Source organism: Phyllobates terribilis, unplaced genomic scaffold (assembly GCF_046119375.1).
Source record: "Phyllobates terribilis strain yellow unplaced genomic scaffold, ASM4611937v1 Scaffold_1__5_contigs__length_1240528914, whole genome shotgun sequence".
Lineage (NCBI taxonomy): Eukaryota > Metazoa > Chordata > Amphibia > Anura > Dendrobatidae > Phyllobates > Phyllobates terribilis.
The window spans coordinates 971,320,291-971,336,591 of record NW_027362761.1 but is presented as its reverse complement, the minus strand read 5'-3'; positions in this window follow the sequence as shown (position 1 = coordinate 971,336,591).

Here is a 16,301-nt window from a genome sequence, read left to right as displayed (position 1 = left end):
ATCATTCTCACCGGCTAATACTAGATCTATAATGCAGGTGAGGACAAGTCAAATGAATACATCTTGTAGGATTTATTGCATAACGAGCAAATTCGAGATATTGTACCAGTAAAAATGATAACTGTGTTATTATCTCCAGCCAGAGAAATGGCTGTACTGCGCAAAAATACTAACTTTAATATTTTGTTAGAACAAATAACAATAAATGTTAGTGTTTTGAAGACGGCACAGAAAAATGGCATCAGGATTATTAAACTTAACCATAGTTAATAGAGGCCAGGAGCTATCAGAGAATAATATGACTGTATTTACCACCAGCAGAAGATGTACACGTCTGCTGAGATCTTCATTCAGCTAGCAATATGCTAAAGGCTGTGAACTAGAGAAAAATATGTGACACATTACTTAGTGTATGGTAGTGTATAGTAATTAAACTTGTCACCAGGTTTTGCTATGTAATGTGAGAGCAGCATGAAGTCAGGGGAGATACCCTGATTCCAGTGTCACTTACTGGGCTGCATGCTGTCATTTTGATAAAATCATTGTTTTATCTGCTGCAAATCTGGCAGTTCTCTGAATGCTGAGCTCTGTATAACCCCGCCCACACCACTGATTGATGGCTTTCTGTGAACACTGTGCAGAACTAGAAATCAGCCAATCAGTGGTGGAGGCGGGGTTACACAGAGCAGGAGGACTAAATAGCATGAGACAACTAGTCCTCTAGTGTTATCAACTGCTGATAAAACACTGATTTTATTGAAATTCTAATAAGAACCTGAGTAAGTGCACATCACTGGGATCAGAGACTCTGTACATCATGCTGCTCTCAGATTAAATAGAAAAAACCTAGTGATAGAGTCCCTTTAAAAAATATGAAAAACAAAACACTGGTAGATATAATTTCTGAAAATTTTGTTTTGTATCAAATTCATACAAATTCTATTGTTTCTTAATAATTTATCATTGTATATTGAACTTAAGGTCTAATGTACACTTCTATATTGTAGCTCTGTCTAATCTAATTATATAAAACTGTAACACTGCACCCTTAAATTTTTGTATGTCCGTATGATTTTGAGATCAGGTCTCCATAAGATATTATATTACATAAACACAATTCATCACTAAATGGAAGGACCATATAGCGGCATGCAGTGTGCCTACAACTCTGAAGTACAGTTGAAACCAGAAGTCTACATACACTATATAAAAAGACACATATGCATGTTTTTCTCAATATCTGACATGAAATCAGAATATCTCTTTCCCGTTTTAGGTCAATTAGGATTACCATCATTTTTAATATTTTCCAAATGCCAGAATAATGAAAGAGAGAGAATGTTTTAAGGCAGGGGTGGGCAATTAATTTTCCAGAGGGGTCACATAAGAGACTGTGACTGTTGTGGAGGGCCGAACCAATACGCTGAAATTAACTCTGCTCAATATTAATATTGACATATTAATTATAATTACTTTATATTAATATTAATTGTATCACTTAATATTGAGCAGAATTAAGTATGCAGACATCCCCCTATATACCATTTGAGCACACACACAGCCCCCTATAAACCGTAAGAGCCTCTCCATGTCCAGCAGGAGACCCCCATAGCCTTCCCATGTCCAGCAAGACACCCCCATAGCCTCCCCATGTCCAGAAAGAGACCCCATAGCCTCCCCATGTCCAACATGAGACCCCTATACCCTCCCATGTCCATCAGGAGACCCGCATAGCCTCCCCATGTCCAGCAGGAGACCCCCATAGCCTCTCAATGTCCAGCAGGAGACCCCCATAGACTTCCCATGTCCATCAGGAGACCCCCATAGCCTCCCCATGTCCAGCAGGAGACCCCAATAGCCTCCCCATGTCCTGCAACTGCCCCCATAGCCTCCTCTTGTCCTGCAACTGCCCCCCATAGCCTCCCTATGTCTAGCAAGAGACCCCCATAGCCTCCCCATGTCTAGCAACTGACCCCCATAGCCTCCCCATGCCCTGCAACTGACCCCCATAGCCTCCCCATGTCCTGGAACTGACCCCCATAGTCCCCCCATGTCCTGCAACTGACCTACATAACCTCCCCATGTCCTGCAACTGACCCCCATAGCCTCCACATGTCCTGCAACTGACCCCCATAGCCACCCCATGTCCTGCAACTGACCTCTATACCCTCCCCATGTTCAGCAACTGACCCCCATAGCCTCCCCATGTCCTGCAACTGATCCCCATAACCTCGCCATGTCCTGCAACTGTCCCCCATAGCCTCCCCATGTCCTGCAACTGACCCCCATAGCCTCCCCATGTTCAGCAACTGACCCCATAGCCTCCCCATGTCCAGTAGGAGACCCCCATAGCCTCCCCATGTCTAACAACTGACCTCCATAGCCTCCCCATGTCCTGCAACTGACCCCTATAGCCTCCCCATGTCTAGCAACTGACCCCATAGGCCCCCATGTCCTGCAACTGACCCCCATCCCGAGGATGCAGATAGCGGTGAAAGTGGGCGGCGCTGGCGATGGACAGGTGGGGGAGGGCACGGTGCGGGCAGTGAACCACTGTTTTCAGCCCATGGCTGTTTCGGTCCATGAGACGGATGGGGACAGCCACAGGGCCGGATGTGTCCCGCGGGCAGCGCTTTGCCCAGGCCTGTTTTAAGGCATTTTTATTACTTATTGCAAAGTCAAAAGTTTACATACGCTAAGATTACTATGCCTTTAAACAATTCTAGACTGCCTATATGATGATGTCATGTGTTTGGAAGCTTCTGTTTTTTTGGCAACATCTGAGTTAATTACAGACACACCTGTGGATGTATTTTAATGCACACCTAAAACACAACTGCTTCCTTGTGTAGCATCATGGGAAAGTCTAAAGAAATCAGCCAAGATATCAGGAAGAGAATTGTGAAGTTGCACAAGTCTGGCTCATCCTTGGGTACAATTTCAAGATACCTGAAGGTGCCTCGTTCATCTGTACAAACAATTATACGCAAGTATAAGCAAGATGGGAATGTCCAGCCATCATACCGCTCAGGAAGGAGATGGGTTTTGTGTCTCAGAGATGAATGTGCTTTGGTCCAACATATGCATATCAACCCAAGGACAAAAGCAAAACACCTTGTGAAGATGATGGTGGAAGCTGGTAAGATTGTGTCAATATCCACAGTGAAACGAGTACTGTATCAACATGGGCTGAAAGGCCTCTCTGCCAGGAAGAAGCCATTACTCCAAAATAAACATAAAAAAAGCCATATTAATGTTTGCAAATGCACACAGGAACAAAGACCTTAATTTTTTTAAGACTTGTCCTGTTGTCTGATTAAACTAACATTGGACTTTTTGGGCATAGTGGCCATTGTTTTTTTGAAGGAAAAAGGGAGAAGCTTGGAAGCCTAAGAACACCATCCCAACTGTGAAACATGGGGGTGGCAGCATCATGTTGTGGGGTTGTTTTGCTGCAGGAGGGACTGGTGCACATGACAAAATAGATGGTATCATGAGAAAAGAAGATTATGTGGCAATACTGAAGCAACATCTCAAGACATCAGCCAAGAAGTTAAAACTTGGGCGGAAATGGGTCTTCCAAATGGACAATGACCCGAAGCATACTGTCAAAATGGTAACAAAGTGGCTTAAGGATAATAAAGTCAATATTTTGGAGTGGCCATCACAAAGCCCTTATCTCAATCCTATTGAAAATTTATGGGCAAAGCTGAAGAGACAGGTGTGAGCAAGGCGACCTACAAACCTGGATCAGTTACACCAGTTTTGTCAGGAGGAATGGGCCCAAATTCCAACCAACTATTGTGAGAAGCTTGTGGAAGGATATCCCAAACGTTTGACCCAAGTCATTCAGTTTAAGGGCAATGGTACCAAATACTAATGAAATGTATGTAAACTTTGGACTTTGCAGTAAGTAATAAAAATCCCTTACAATATTCTCTTTTTCTCATTATTCTGGCATTTGGTGGCAAATATTAAAAAATATGGTATTCCTAATTGACCTAAAATGGGAAAGATTTACTCTGCTTTCATGTCAGATATTGAGAAAAACATGCATATGTGTCTTTTTATATAGTGTATGTAAACCTCTGGTTTTAACTCTATGTAACATTGTGTGCCTTCTACAGGCTCTTTGCAAAAGGTCTTCAATGTGCACATGGCTTTACTATTAGAGCAAATTGACAGGCCTTCTTAAACCGGTGAAAAAAAAATCACAAATTTATAAACCGTTATAAGTGAGCAATTCTATTTTCTACAGAACTTGGTTAGCTCTCCATTTTTCTTTTCACTTACTTGCTATTAATATCATATCATAGGAAGTGCTTGATTGCTAGTATTCCAGTTTAAAGGATGAAGATGAGAGAAAAGAGTCTGTTTTTCCTTTTCCATGAGTCACTTCATACTTGTCCATGCAAGGTATTGTAGCTTAGTTTTATTCACTTGAAAGGAGATGAACTGCAAAACCAGTCACAACCTATGGTGAAAAGTAGTTTTCTGGAAAAAGCACATGCAGTTATAAAGTTTTGGGAGGAGGAGATGTACCTTTTTTGAAGATCTAAAAAGTTTCAATGTAATAAATACCCATTAATGAAGGACAAATTTAGGATAAAAACACAATTAGTCAAGCGGTGATAGATTATATGGATGGCAAGTGATTTAACATTTGTTTAAATGGGTTATCTGGGAATTTATTTTTTTGTAAAGGGCCAAGAACTTACCAGCAGGTAGTTGATTACTACCAACCCATTGTGCCTGGCAAAGATCTGTTCCACCTTAGGCGGCGACTCTCCTGCTTCATTTAACCTCATGTCAACAGAGCAGCTCTTTCTTATCTCATCTTTTTTATGATGCACTACTTGCTAGAGATGGGGTACACCTTACGAAGACTGGAAAACGTGTATTTGGAAGTTGCCATGCTACACTCATCAGGAGAGCTTTAAACTAGAACAATGTGGAAAGGGAAGCAAAAGGCCAGAAAAAGATATACAGCTGACAAATACTATTGAGATCTCTGCTATTGGAAGTGGAAAGAAAGAAAGAACAAAGACAAAAAAATCTAAATAATAAAAATATGGGAGGAAGAGAAACCAATCACAAACTAAAATGTTTTTATACAAATGCACAAAGCATGGGCAACAAGCAAGGAGAATTGGAACTACTAACGCAGGAAAAGAAATATGATGTCATTGGAATCACTGAAACTTGGTGGGACGATACACATGATTGGAATACAAGGCTAAAAGGATACAACTTATTTGCAAGAAAGAGACTTGATAAACGAGGAAGAGGTGTCGCATTGTATGTTAGAAAAATGTATATCTGCACAGAGATTGAAGCTTCAGAGACTGGGAGTTCTGTGGAAACTGTTTGGGTAAGAATACAAGGAGAGAACAATGGAAAGAACACCATTGTAGGCATTTACTACAGGCCACCTGGGCAAACTGAAGATATGGATGAACTCTTTATGTATCAAATGACCAAGTTCTCCAAAAAATTTGACGTAGTGGTCATGGGAGATTTCAACTATCCAGCCATTTGTAGGGATTCTCTCTCAAGTAAAACTTACAGGTCAAGCAAATTCTTATCCTCTCTTGCTGACAACTTTATCTTCCAAAAGGTAGGGGAGAGAACAAGGGGATCTGCTACTTTGGATCTCCTTGTAAACAGGGAGGAAATGGTTGAGGAGGTAAAAGTGGCTGGGACCCTAGGAGGCAGCGATCATGCTAATATAGAATTTTGGATAACTAGAGGAGGAAGACATGTGAAGACTCAAACTTCAAGGTTAGATTTCAGAAAGGCAGATTTTAAGCGACTCAGAAAGAGAATAGGAGGGATCCAATGGCTGGATGTCCTTAAGGACAAAAATGTCCAGGAAGGAATGGGAAATTTTTAAAAATGAGATTCTCAAAGCACAATCGTTAACAATTCCGAAAAGTAGGAAGAATGGGAAGCATTTAAGGAAACCAGGATGGATGAACACAGAACTTAAACACATGCTAAAAAGAAATAAAGAAATGTTTATCAAATGGAAAGAGGGAGGCACATCTAAAAAAGATTATAATGCAGTCTGCAGAACCTGTAGGGCATGTATCAGGTTAGCTAAAGCTGACAATGAATTCAGGCTTGCAAGAGATGTCAAAAGCAATAAAAAAGGATTTTGAGGGTATGTCAAAAGTAAAAGAAAAGTCAAAGATGCTATAAGATTTTTACAGGATAAAAATGGTGAAATGGTAAGAAAGGATGTTGAGAAGGTCGAAATTTTAAATTCCTATTTTGCATCAGTTTTCTCTCAGAAAGAAAATGTAACATCAACTGATCTTCACTGTCCTATTAAAAGAATAGAAGAATCCAGGTTATCTGTAAACAGAAAGATTGTGAGGGAATATTTAGCTAACATAAATGAGTTCAAGTCTCCAGGTCCAGATGAATTACACCCCGGAGTACTGAAGGAGATCGTAGAAGAAATTTTAGAACCACTCTCCATAATCTTTGAAAATTCTTGGAGAACAGGACAAGTCCCAGAAGACTGGAGATGAGCAAATGTTGTTCCTATCTTCAAAAAGGGGAAGAAGGTGGACCCAGGGAACTATAGGCCGGTGAGTCTGACTTCTATACCAGGAAAGATCTTTGAACAAATTATTAAACAACATGTATGTAAGTACCTGGATAAGAATGAAGTGATTAACCAGAGTCAGCATGGGTTTGTAACTAACAAGTCATGTCAGACTAACTTAATTTCCTTCTATGACAGAATCACTGACTGGGTGGATCAGGGAAATGCTGTAGATATAGTATATCTTGGCTTCAGCAAAGCATTTGACAAAGTATCTCACACCATCCTTATTGAAAAAATTACCAAGTATGGAATGGACAAGGCAACTGTTAGGTGGATTCATAACTGGCTTAGTGATCGGACTCAAAGAGTGGTCGTAAATGGCTTCACATCCAGTTGGATGAATGTCTCAAGTGGGGTACCACAGGGCTCTGTCCTGGGACCTGTATTGTTCAACATCTTTATCAATAATTTAGATTAAGGAATTGAGGGTAAACTGATTAAATTTGCTGATGACACAAAGCTAGGAGGGATAGCTAACACTAGAGAAGAGAGAGAGAGGATTCAAAAAGACCTAAATAAACTGGAGCAGTGGGCAGCAACTAACAGAATGGTTTTTAACAGGGAAAAATGCAAAGTACTACATCTGAGCAATAAAAATGAAAAAAGCATATACAGAATGGGAGGAATAGAGCTAAGCAACAGTACATGTGAAAAAGACTTAGGTATACTAATAGATGATAGACTGAACATGAGTCAACAGTGTGATGCAGCAGAAAAAAAGGCAAATACAATTCTGGGATGTATTAACAGAAGCATACAGTCTAGATCACATGAAGTCATTATCGCACTTTACTCCTCTTTGGTCAGACCTCATCTGGAATACAGTGTCCAGTTTTGGGCACCACATTTTAAAAAAGACATTGACAAACTGGAGCAAGTTCAGAGAAGAGCGACCAGAATGGTGACTGGTCTGCAAACCATGTCCTATGAGGAACGGTTACAGGATTTGGGAATGTTTAGCTTGCAAAAAAGAAGACTGCGAGGAGACTTAATAGCTGTCTACAAATATCTCAAGGGCTGTCACATTGTAGAAGGATCATCTTTATTCTCATTTGCCCAAGGAAAGTCTAGAAGCAATGGGATGAAACTGAATGGGAGGAGACACAGATTAGATGTTAGAAAAAACTTTTTGACAGTGAGGGTGATCAATGAGTGGAACAGGCTGCCACGAGAGGTGGTGAGTTCCCCTTCAATGGACGTCTTCAAACAGAGGCTGGACAGACATCTGTCTGAGATGATTTAGTGAATCCTGCTTTGAGCAGGGGGTTGGACCAGATGACCCAGGAGGTCCCTTCCAACTCTAACATTCTATGATTCTATGATTTTCTTCCTGTCTGCCCTGTAGATAGGGCATTACTGCTGATGTCATGCTGATTGATAGTTGGCTCTCTGCAGTTAGGCAGTGGGGAGCCAGCTGTCAATCAGAATGAAATTGGCAGTGTCACCCTAACGACAGAGCAGAGTGGAAGAGAAGAAGCTGCTCTGTTGATGTGATGTCACCGGTATCAGGAGAAACACCGTCAGGAGCGGTCCTTGACCTATCTGAGCTGGCAGAGATTTTTGCTGAGCAGAACTGACAGGTAGTTGTCAACTACCTGCCAGTAAGTTCTTAGCCCCATACAAAATAAAGCAATTCCCAGATAACAGTGATATGCAGTAATAGTGTCAATATATTTTATACAATTCATACCAACACAACATTAAATATACATGATTATTTGGAAAATGCTTAAAAGGTTTTGTCCCCTATTGTGGGACTAGGTCATATAGGGCTGTTTTATGCTTGACACCCATTTGTATTAACCATTGCAAAATGTGTTGTAACTTTGAAGACCTCATGCATCAATATATTACAAGCGTGCCCATTGTTTCATCTGTATATGCACTACCAGATGAGTGTCATGAAAAAGTGGGTTGTCCTGAACCTTCAAAAAAATGTCTGTATTATTTTATATTTATGGACATTACTAAAGACATGGGGACCAATTACGCTTTTATTAAAATAATTGCGATTTCTGTGAATAAAGTATATGAAGTCATATATCTAGATAGGTTTAGTTACAATCATGGCCAAAGTGTTGGCACCCTTGAAATTGTTACAAAAATTGAAGTGTTTCTTCCAGAAAATTGTTGCAATTTTACACGTTTTGTTATACACATGTTTATTTCCACAAAAAATACAGAGAAAAAAAGGCAAATTGGACATTATTTCACACAAAACCCCCAAAATGGGTCTGGCAAAATTTTTGGCACCTTTCCAAAATTGTGGGTTAACAACTTTGTTTCAAGCATGTTTTGCTCATTCAAACTCACCTGTGGCAAGTAACAGGTGTGGGCAATATGAAAATCACTCCTGAACCTGTAACATCACTGCTGGCATCCCTGCATGGATTCCCATCCCCCACCGTGCAGGGACACCGACTTACTCACCACCCCGGGCCGTGCAGTGAGTTCCTTGTCTTCTGCTTGCTGTGTGCAGTGATCTCTTTGTCCTCGGCTTGCTGGGCATGTTTCCTGGCTGCATGCTTAAAGCGCCAGCGCGTACACTTCCTGATTATTAAACAAACAGTGCGCACATTCCTAATGTGTCCCCAACCTATTGCTGGGAGGCACTCGGTACTTATAGCACCTCCAGCGGTTGGGAGGTGCCTGAACAACACTCTCTTTCAGTGTGTGTGTTTGCAACTACTGAGATGCCAGGTCCTGTCCTGTTTCTGCCACCCTAGGGCTGAGTACCCAGGCCTGAACCTGTGTCTTATTTTATCTGTTTCTGCCACCCTGGGGGCTGAATACCCAGGCCTGAACCCTGAACCTGTACTTGTGTCTGTTCTTGTCTGAATTGGGACCTATCCCTGAACCTGGTTGTATCTGTGTCTTGATCTTTCCCTAAACTTCTTGTGTCTGAACCTATACCTATCTCTAAACTTACAGTGTCTGAACCAGTACTTATCTCTGAAACATGCAGTGTCTGAACCTGTACCTATCTCTGAAACCTACAGTGTCTGAACCTGTACGCAACTCTGAAACCTGCAGTGTCTGAATGAGTACCTATATCTAATCTGTTGTCGCTGTGCAACATTATTGTTTAGTGAGTACACTTGCTACTTCCTTGTAACTACCCTATGTGAACTTGGCTCTGCCTGTCCTGTGGGTACCTGTCCTTGTATTGGTCTTGTGTGTACTTGGTCCTGTGTGTACTTGTCTTTGTAATCACACTGTGCTAACCTTACCATGTCTTTTCCATGTGAACCTAGTCCTGCCCGCACCTGTGGTTCCCTCCCTGTCCGCAATTGCGGTTCCCTGCCTGTCTGCTCCTGAGGTTCCCTGCCTGTCCGCATCTGTGGTTGCCTGTCTGGCTGTGTTAAAAGGCTCGGATGCCGCACACAGCACGCAGAGAGTATGGCAGAGGTTTAATTCAAGATTTGGTTTCTCCACGCAGGGAGTGTAAATTTAAGTAACACAACAATAAAACAATAAAATCGGACAATAAACGATTGTGGTTTAACTATAACACGGAAAGGATGAACAATACGGCGCAGTCCCAAAAGTTCAGGCTGAATAAGAGAAGGTAGATTACTGGAGGCTTGCACTTATCTGTCCTTTAGCGATAACTACGTCCGTCTTCAGAAACTCACTCCGGAGAGTGTCCGTCTTCTGGCGGCAGTGGGCGGTCTCGGGTCTCACCCACTGGGCCCCCAGTCCTTTTGACCACACGACAGCGGTCACGACTCCTTTAAGAGTCGCAGCAAGCTCCTCCGGCGTACAACAAACTGCGTTAGGATCACTAATCCCGGGTGCGTCCTCACCCGTAGGTCACCGTCAGATATCTGGAAAACTGTGGTGATGCAGGTAACTGAACGATCACTTTCTGTAGGCCCGGTACAGACCGCACGCCCCTTGTTTTGCGGCAAGCTGTGTCACCCGTTCGTCCGTCACCGTAGACAGGTCAGCACGTCTCTATTTCACCGAGGACAGGGCAGCACGTCTCTCTCTCGTTGTCGGCAGGTCAGACTGTTTCTCCCCAACTGCCGGTCAGCTCTCCACAACCAACTGTCTCTTTCGCGCGAGCCCAGACACCTGACTTCCTCTCTTCCGTCCCTCTCCTCTGTCCCCCAGCACTGTCCAGGAATTCCCCCGTGCACTCTTAATCCTGTCCCCTGGCAACACTGGGCAGGACCCTGGCAGTTCCGGCGCCGGAGCTCCGCACCTGTCCCTAGGCAAGTCTTCCTTCTTACAGCTGCTCCTGCGGCTCCCTGCATGTCCATTCAGTCTGAACTGGGTCCTACCCATTCCTGTATTCCAGTTGTACTTGCCAGTGACCCAGTTCTTCCTGAAACTGTTCCTGTCAGTGCAGTTTAACTAGGTCCTATTCATGCCAGTATATCAGCCGTGTCAGTGTACATATCTCTTTGAGTGACAGCTGCTGTGCTTCTGAGGTCAGTCATGGAGTAGCACCTGGTCCTGCCCCTCCCGGGCACTCCTCGGATCACGGCATCATCAGCTGCCGTGTGTCCGTGGTCAGTCTTGTGTGGAACTTAGCTACGCCCCTCCAGGCACTCCTCGGTTCATGGCACAGTGGGGCCATGATCCATGCTCGCGTTAAAAAGTCCAAGCCAAGAGTAAGAGAAACCAGATAAAAAGGGGACAAGTTGACTCAATCTTTGCACTGTGTCTGTGTGTGCCACACTAAGCATGGAGAACAGAAAAAGGAGAATAGACCTGTCTCTTAAATTGTTGAAAAATGTCAACAATCTCAAAATTACAAGTTCATCTCCAGAGATCTTGAGGTTCTTTTGTCCACGGTGCGCAACTTAATCAAGAAGTTTACAACCCATGGAAGTGTAGCTATGGACATGAATGTCAGAGAAAAATTTATGAAAGGTTGTAAAACATGGTGGATAAGCAGCCCCAATCAAGTGCCAAAGAAGTTCAAGCTGTCCTGCAGGCTCAGGGTACACTCGTGTCAGCACGAACTATCCATCGACATTTGAATGAAATGAAATGCTATGGCAGGAGACCCAGGAGGACCCCACTGCTGACACAGAGACATAAAAAAGCCTGAGTGCAGTTTGTCAAAATGTACATGAGTAAGCCAAAATCATTGTAGGAAAGTGTCTTGTGGACAGATTGGACCAAGATAGAGCTTTTTGGTAAAGCATATCTACTGTTTTCCGAAAACGGAATAAGGTCTAGAAAGAAAAGAACACAGTAACTAGAGTCAAATATGGTGGAGGTTCAAAGATGTTTTGGGGTTGTTTTGCTGCCTCTTGCGCTGGGTGCCTTGACTATGTGCAAGGCATCATAAAATCTGAAGATTACTAAAGGATTTTTGGTCTTAATGTACAGTAGTGCCTAGTGGCCGAGAGCTGGGTATGGATCCTAGGTTATGGGTCATATTTACTTATGACTAATATATACTCCTGCAACATATGCTCTGTCATCCACCCTTCTCCCCCACTTTTCTCTCTCTCTTACCCTCTTCTTCCCCCTCTTTTCTTCCCCCTGTAGTTTGGAGGTGCGGTCCTCCCTAGTCTCCTCCCCGTTCCTTGTACTGTAAGAGATTGTTTTGCTTTGACTTCTCTGCACTTTTGCTTTGTTTTGGGTATTATGTGTGCTCTTCACCTCTGCCCCAGTATCATTGGTTTTGTTAGACCCGTGAAGTTGCTTCTGGCTTATTGACCACTGGGGTATATTACGCGTGGTCATTTGATACGGCGCGGTATATGGTATGGTATGTAGCCAGAGTAGTGTCCGATACTGTTCTGTTTTGGACACTCCTCTGGGCCGGGGTGATTTTGGGTGGGGGTTCCGTTGCCACCCACTGCAGTGTGTTACGTATGGGCACTCTGCGTTCCTTCCCCCTATATTTCGTCACCTGGTCAGCGCGTTTGTTTGCTTTGGGACGCGCGCACCGGAAGTGACGTTTGCGCGTCACGGCCGGCGCTTGCGTTCCACATACCGGACATGAGTCTCGCCGGAACCGGAAGTGACGCGCTCGCATGTCAGCGCGGTCATATTTAAAAGGAGGACCTATTTGATTGTTCTTTTGAGCTGTCTGATGGAGAGGCTGAGCGATTGATGCCAGCCTCCATACTGTGTGACACCCTCTTCTCCCCTGATGATTAGCTGAGGCAACGAAACGCGTCGGGAGCGGTGTGCTGTGGTCTTTTGGAGGCTGAAAAAGTTTTAGATGCCCCACCACATGGAGCTGTCTTAAAGCCAGAGAGCAAGAACCGACATTTTATTTGGTGAGGCTGTTCCAATAGTATACTTAAGGTCTATATGCTCACCATAATCTGTTTATATGTCCGAAGGTTCTTATATGCTGAGACATTATATGCTGAGACATTGTCTTGAGAGCTCCACTTTTTTCTGCCATTTTATCTGTGTTATGTTACGGGTAGACTATGTCTAGATAACATATCCTCGCACCCCTGGACATAACAAGTTACTGACTATTATGGTTATTTACCACTACAGGCAGGCATATTCTTGCTTTTAGGTCCTTGTGACTCGTTTATAATTTTTTATTCATTTCTAATAAATGCTAAGTTTTAATTGTTTGTAGCACCACTTAACTTGCTAGACTACCTACTCTATTTTGTGGTTACCTTTGAAACCCTATTGCTGTATTTTGTCTTCCAGAAGGACAATGACCCTAAACATAGTTCAACAAGCACCCAGAAATGGATGGAAACAAAGCGCTGGATAGTTCTGAAGTGGCCAGCAATGAGTCTGGATCTAAATCACATTGAACACCTGTGGAGAGATCTTATAATTGCTGTTAAGAGAAGGCACCTTCAAATATGAGAGACCTAGAGCAGTTTGCAAAAGAAGAGTGGTCCAAAATTCTAGTTGAGAGGTGTAAAAAGCTTGATGATGGTTATAGATCGCTATTGATTGCAGTTATTTATTACAAAGGATGTGCAACCAAATATTAAGTTAAGGGTGCTGAGACTTTTGTCCAGCCCATTTTTTTTTTTAATTATTTGAAACAATTTCAAGGGTGCCAACACTTTCGCCCTTGAGAGCCACATTCAACTCTTAGAGAGGGTCATGAGCCGCAGCGAGAGGAACCCCCCATCCTTGAGTAGTGATATCCATCTCCTGCGTTCCCCACAGTAGTGACACCCAGAACGCCCATTATTGGTATAATGACAGCCGAAGCTTCCCCACAGATATCACACTGAGGCAGTATACTTGCATCCTGGGGTTTCCACCTTACTCTCATTTGGTATTCTTGCATCAGGCACTCTTACCACACTATCACATTTATTTATCTCTCCAACCCCAAGTCCAGTAAATGCGCATCCAAATCTTCTCGTCTGTGTGGGGCCACTCACATAAGTCACCATCTGTAGACCTGCACTTCATAGTTGTTTGCTTGACATGGTGCTAATGCACCAAGTTGGCAGACAGCTGCGAGCCACATGTCATGGGCCCACGAGTCACATGTGCTCCCGAGACACAGGTTGGGGATCCCTGCTCTAGATTTATATGGGATAAAAATTTAAAACAATAATAAGAAACAAAATCACATATGAAACCTGCATTTCCTTAGCATAAAGAGTGAAACTAACTACTAACAGTAATTATGTTGTATAAAACACTAACCATTGGACAATATCCAAGAAAAATTATTGGATGTAGAATGTTTCTAAATCATCCATATTATATAAATTGTGTAATCCATTTTATATAACAGACCACAGAAAGTGTCTTACGAATGGTAATAAAATTGTTTCACTCATTCACAGTTCTTTTTGAGCAACGCATTATGATAAAAAAAATACGTTGACACACTGCTCAAGTCACCTAATGGCTGGTGGCAGCGGTCTGGCCGCAGATGGAACGGTGACATCACTACCTCCTGTTTCTGCGCTGGGTCCAGGTAGCTGGAAATGACTGAATTTGTTATTTTTTACATATCCCATCCCTTGTGCAAAGTTTTTGCCTGGACAAGTTCTCAATAATGGCTGCTATCTTCTGTCAATGGAATGATTATTTACTTTTTCTTCTGTCTTAATGTATTTTACAATGGACTCCAGAGAACGTGAAGATCTTCTACTTGTGGCGTAAGATTTGACTTTCATGGATTTTCAGGAGCATTGAGCTTGGCTGGCAGCTAATTAGTGATGAGGTATGAGAGAAGGCAGAAGTCATCCGTGGGTTCGCTATTACTTAAGAATGCCCTTCATTGTTTTACCAATCCTTTTGCTACAATTCAGCATATTACCTTATAAATTGATACATTCTCAGCTGCAATTGCAGGAAACCATGGAAAAGATTAAAAAGCTTCTACTCTGTACATGTGACAATTCATCATGGCTTCAAGATGACACAACCTATCAAATCATACGGTGATAAAGTCTATAGTGAAAGGTTAGAGGGAAAAAAGAACTCTATGCATTCATGAGCCCTGGAAGTGTATCATGTTAGCAGACATAGAAATACCAGTAACCACAGTCCCTGTCCAGAGTACATAGGCAAGTAAAAGCCCTTTATCAGGGCCGGCTCCAGGTTTTTGTGGGCCCAGGGCGAGAGATTCTCAGTGGGCCCCTTTAACACATACCACGATTCATGATGCAGAGATACCACAGAGAAATATATATATATAGTACAATGCCAAAGATTTCACTTCTTACATTACAAGAGCGATATCTATTGTAAATTCTACATTAGCTCAGAAACCGGCCAATCGCTCCATACAGGATACTGGCCCCCATATAACACTCTGTACAGGATACTGGCCCCCTTATAAGGCTCCATACAGGATACTGGCCCCCATATAACATTCCATACAGAATACTGGCCCTCATATAATGTTCCATGCAGGCTGTGCCCCCACATAATGCTCCATGCAGGCTGTTCCCCCCACATAATGCCCCATGCTGTTCCCCTCACATAATGCCACATGCAGGCTGTGCCCCCCACATAATGCCCCATGCAGGCTGTTCCCCCCACATAATGCCCCATGTAGGCTGTTCCCCAACATAATGCCCCATGCAGACTGTTCCCCCCACATAATGCCCCATGCAGGCTGTTCCCCCATATAATGCCCCATGCAGGATGTCACCCCGCCTTATAATGCCCCATGCAGGATGTCTCCACCACCCCCTCATAATGCCCCATGAAAGATGTCACTTCCCCCCATATAATGCCCCATGCAGGATGTCACCCCCACTTATAATGCCCCATGCAGGATGTCACCCACCCTTATAATGCCCCATGCAGGATGTTACTTTCCCCCCTTTATAATACCCCATGCAGGATGTCACCCCCCCTCCCTTATAATGCCACATACAGGATGTCACCCCCCTCCCTTATAATGCCCTATGCCTCCATACATTAAAAAAAAAAATACTCACCTCACTTCTCCTCACCTGCTGCCGCTGCTCAGCTCTGGACTCCAGCATCGCCAGCGTCTTCCCGCTCTGCGCTGTGACGGCTCAGGAGAGAGCGCAGTGGAAAGACGTCACCGCACCCTCTGACTTGAGACTTCACAGTGCAGCAGCCGCGGAAGATGCAGTACCTGCTGCAGAGTCACGGGGAGAGGTAAGTATTGTGCCGGCTGCCGGGGCCCTGAGCATGCGGGAGGGGAGCGCGGGTGCTGGCACCGCTCTCAGGTCTCATAGCGCGGTGGGGTGCCCGATGGCGAGTGGGCCCCCCCGCCTGCTCAGGGCCC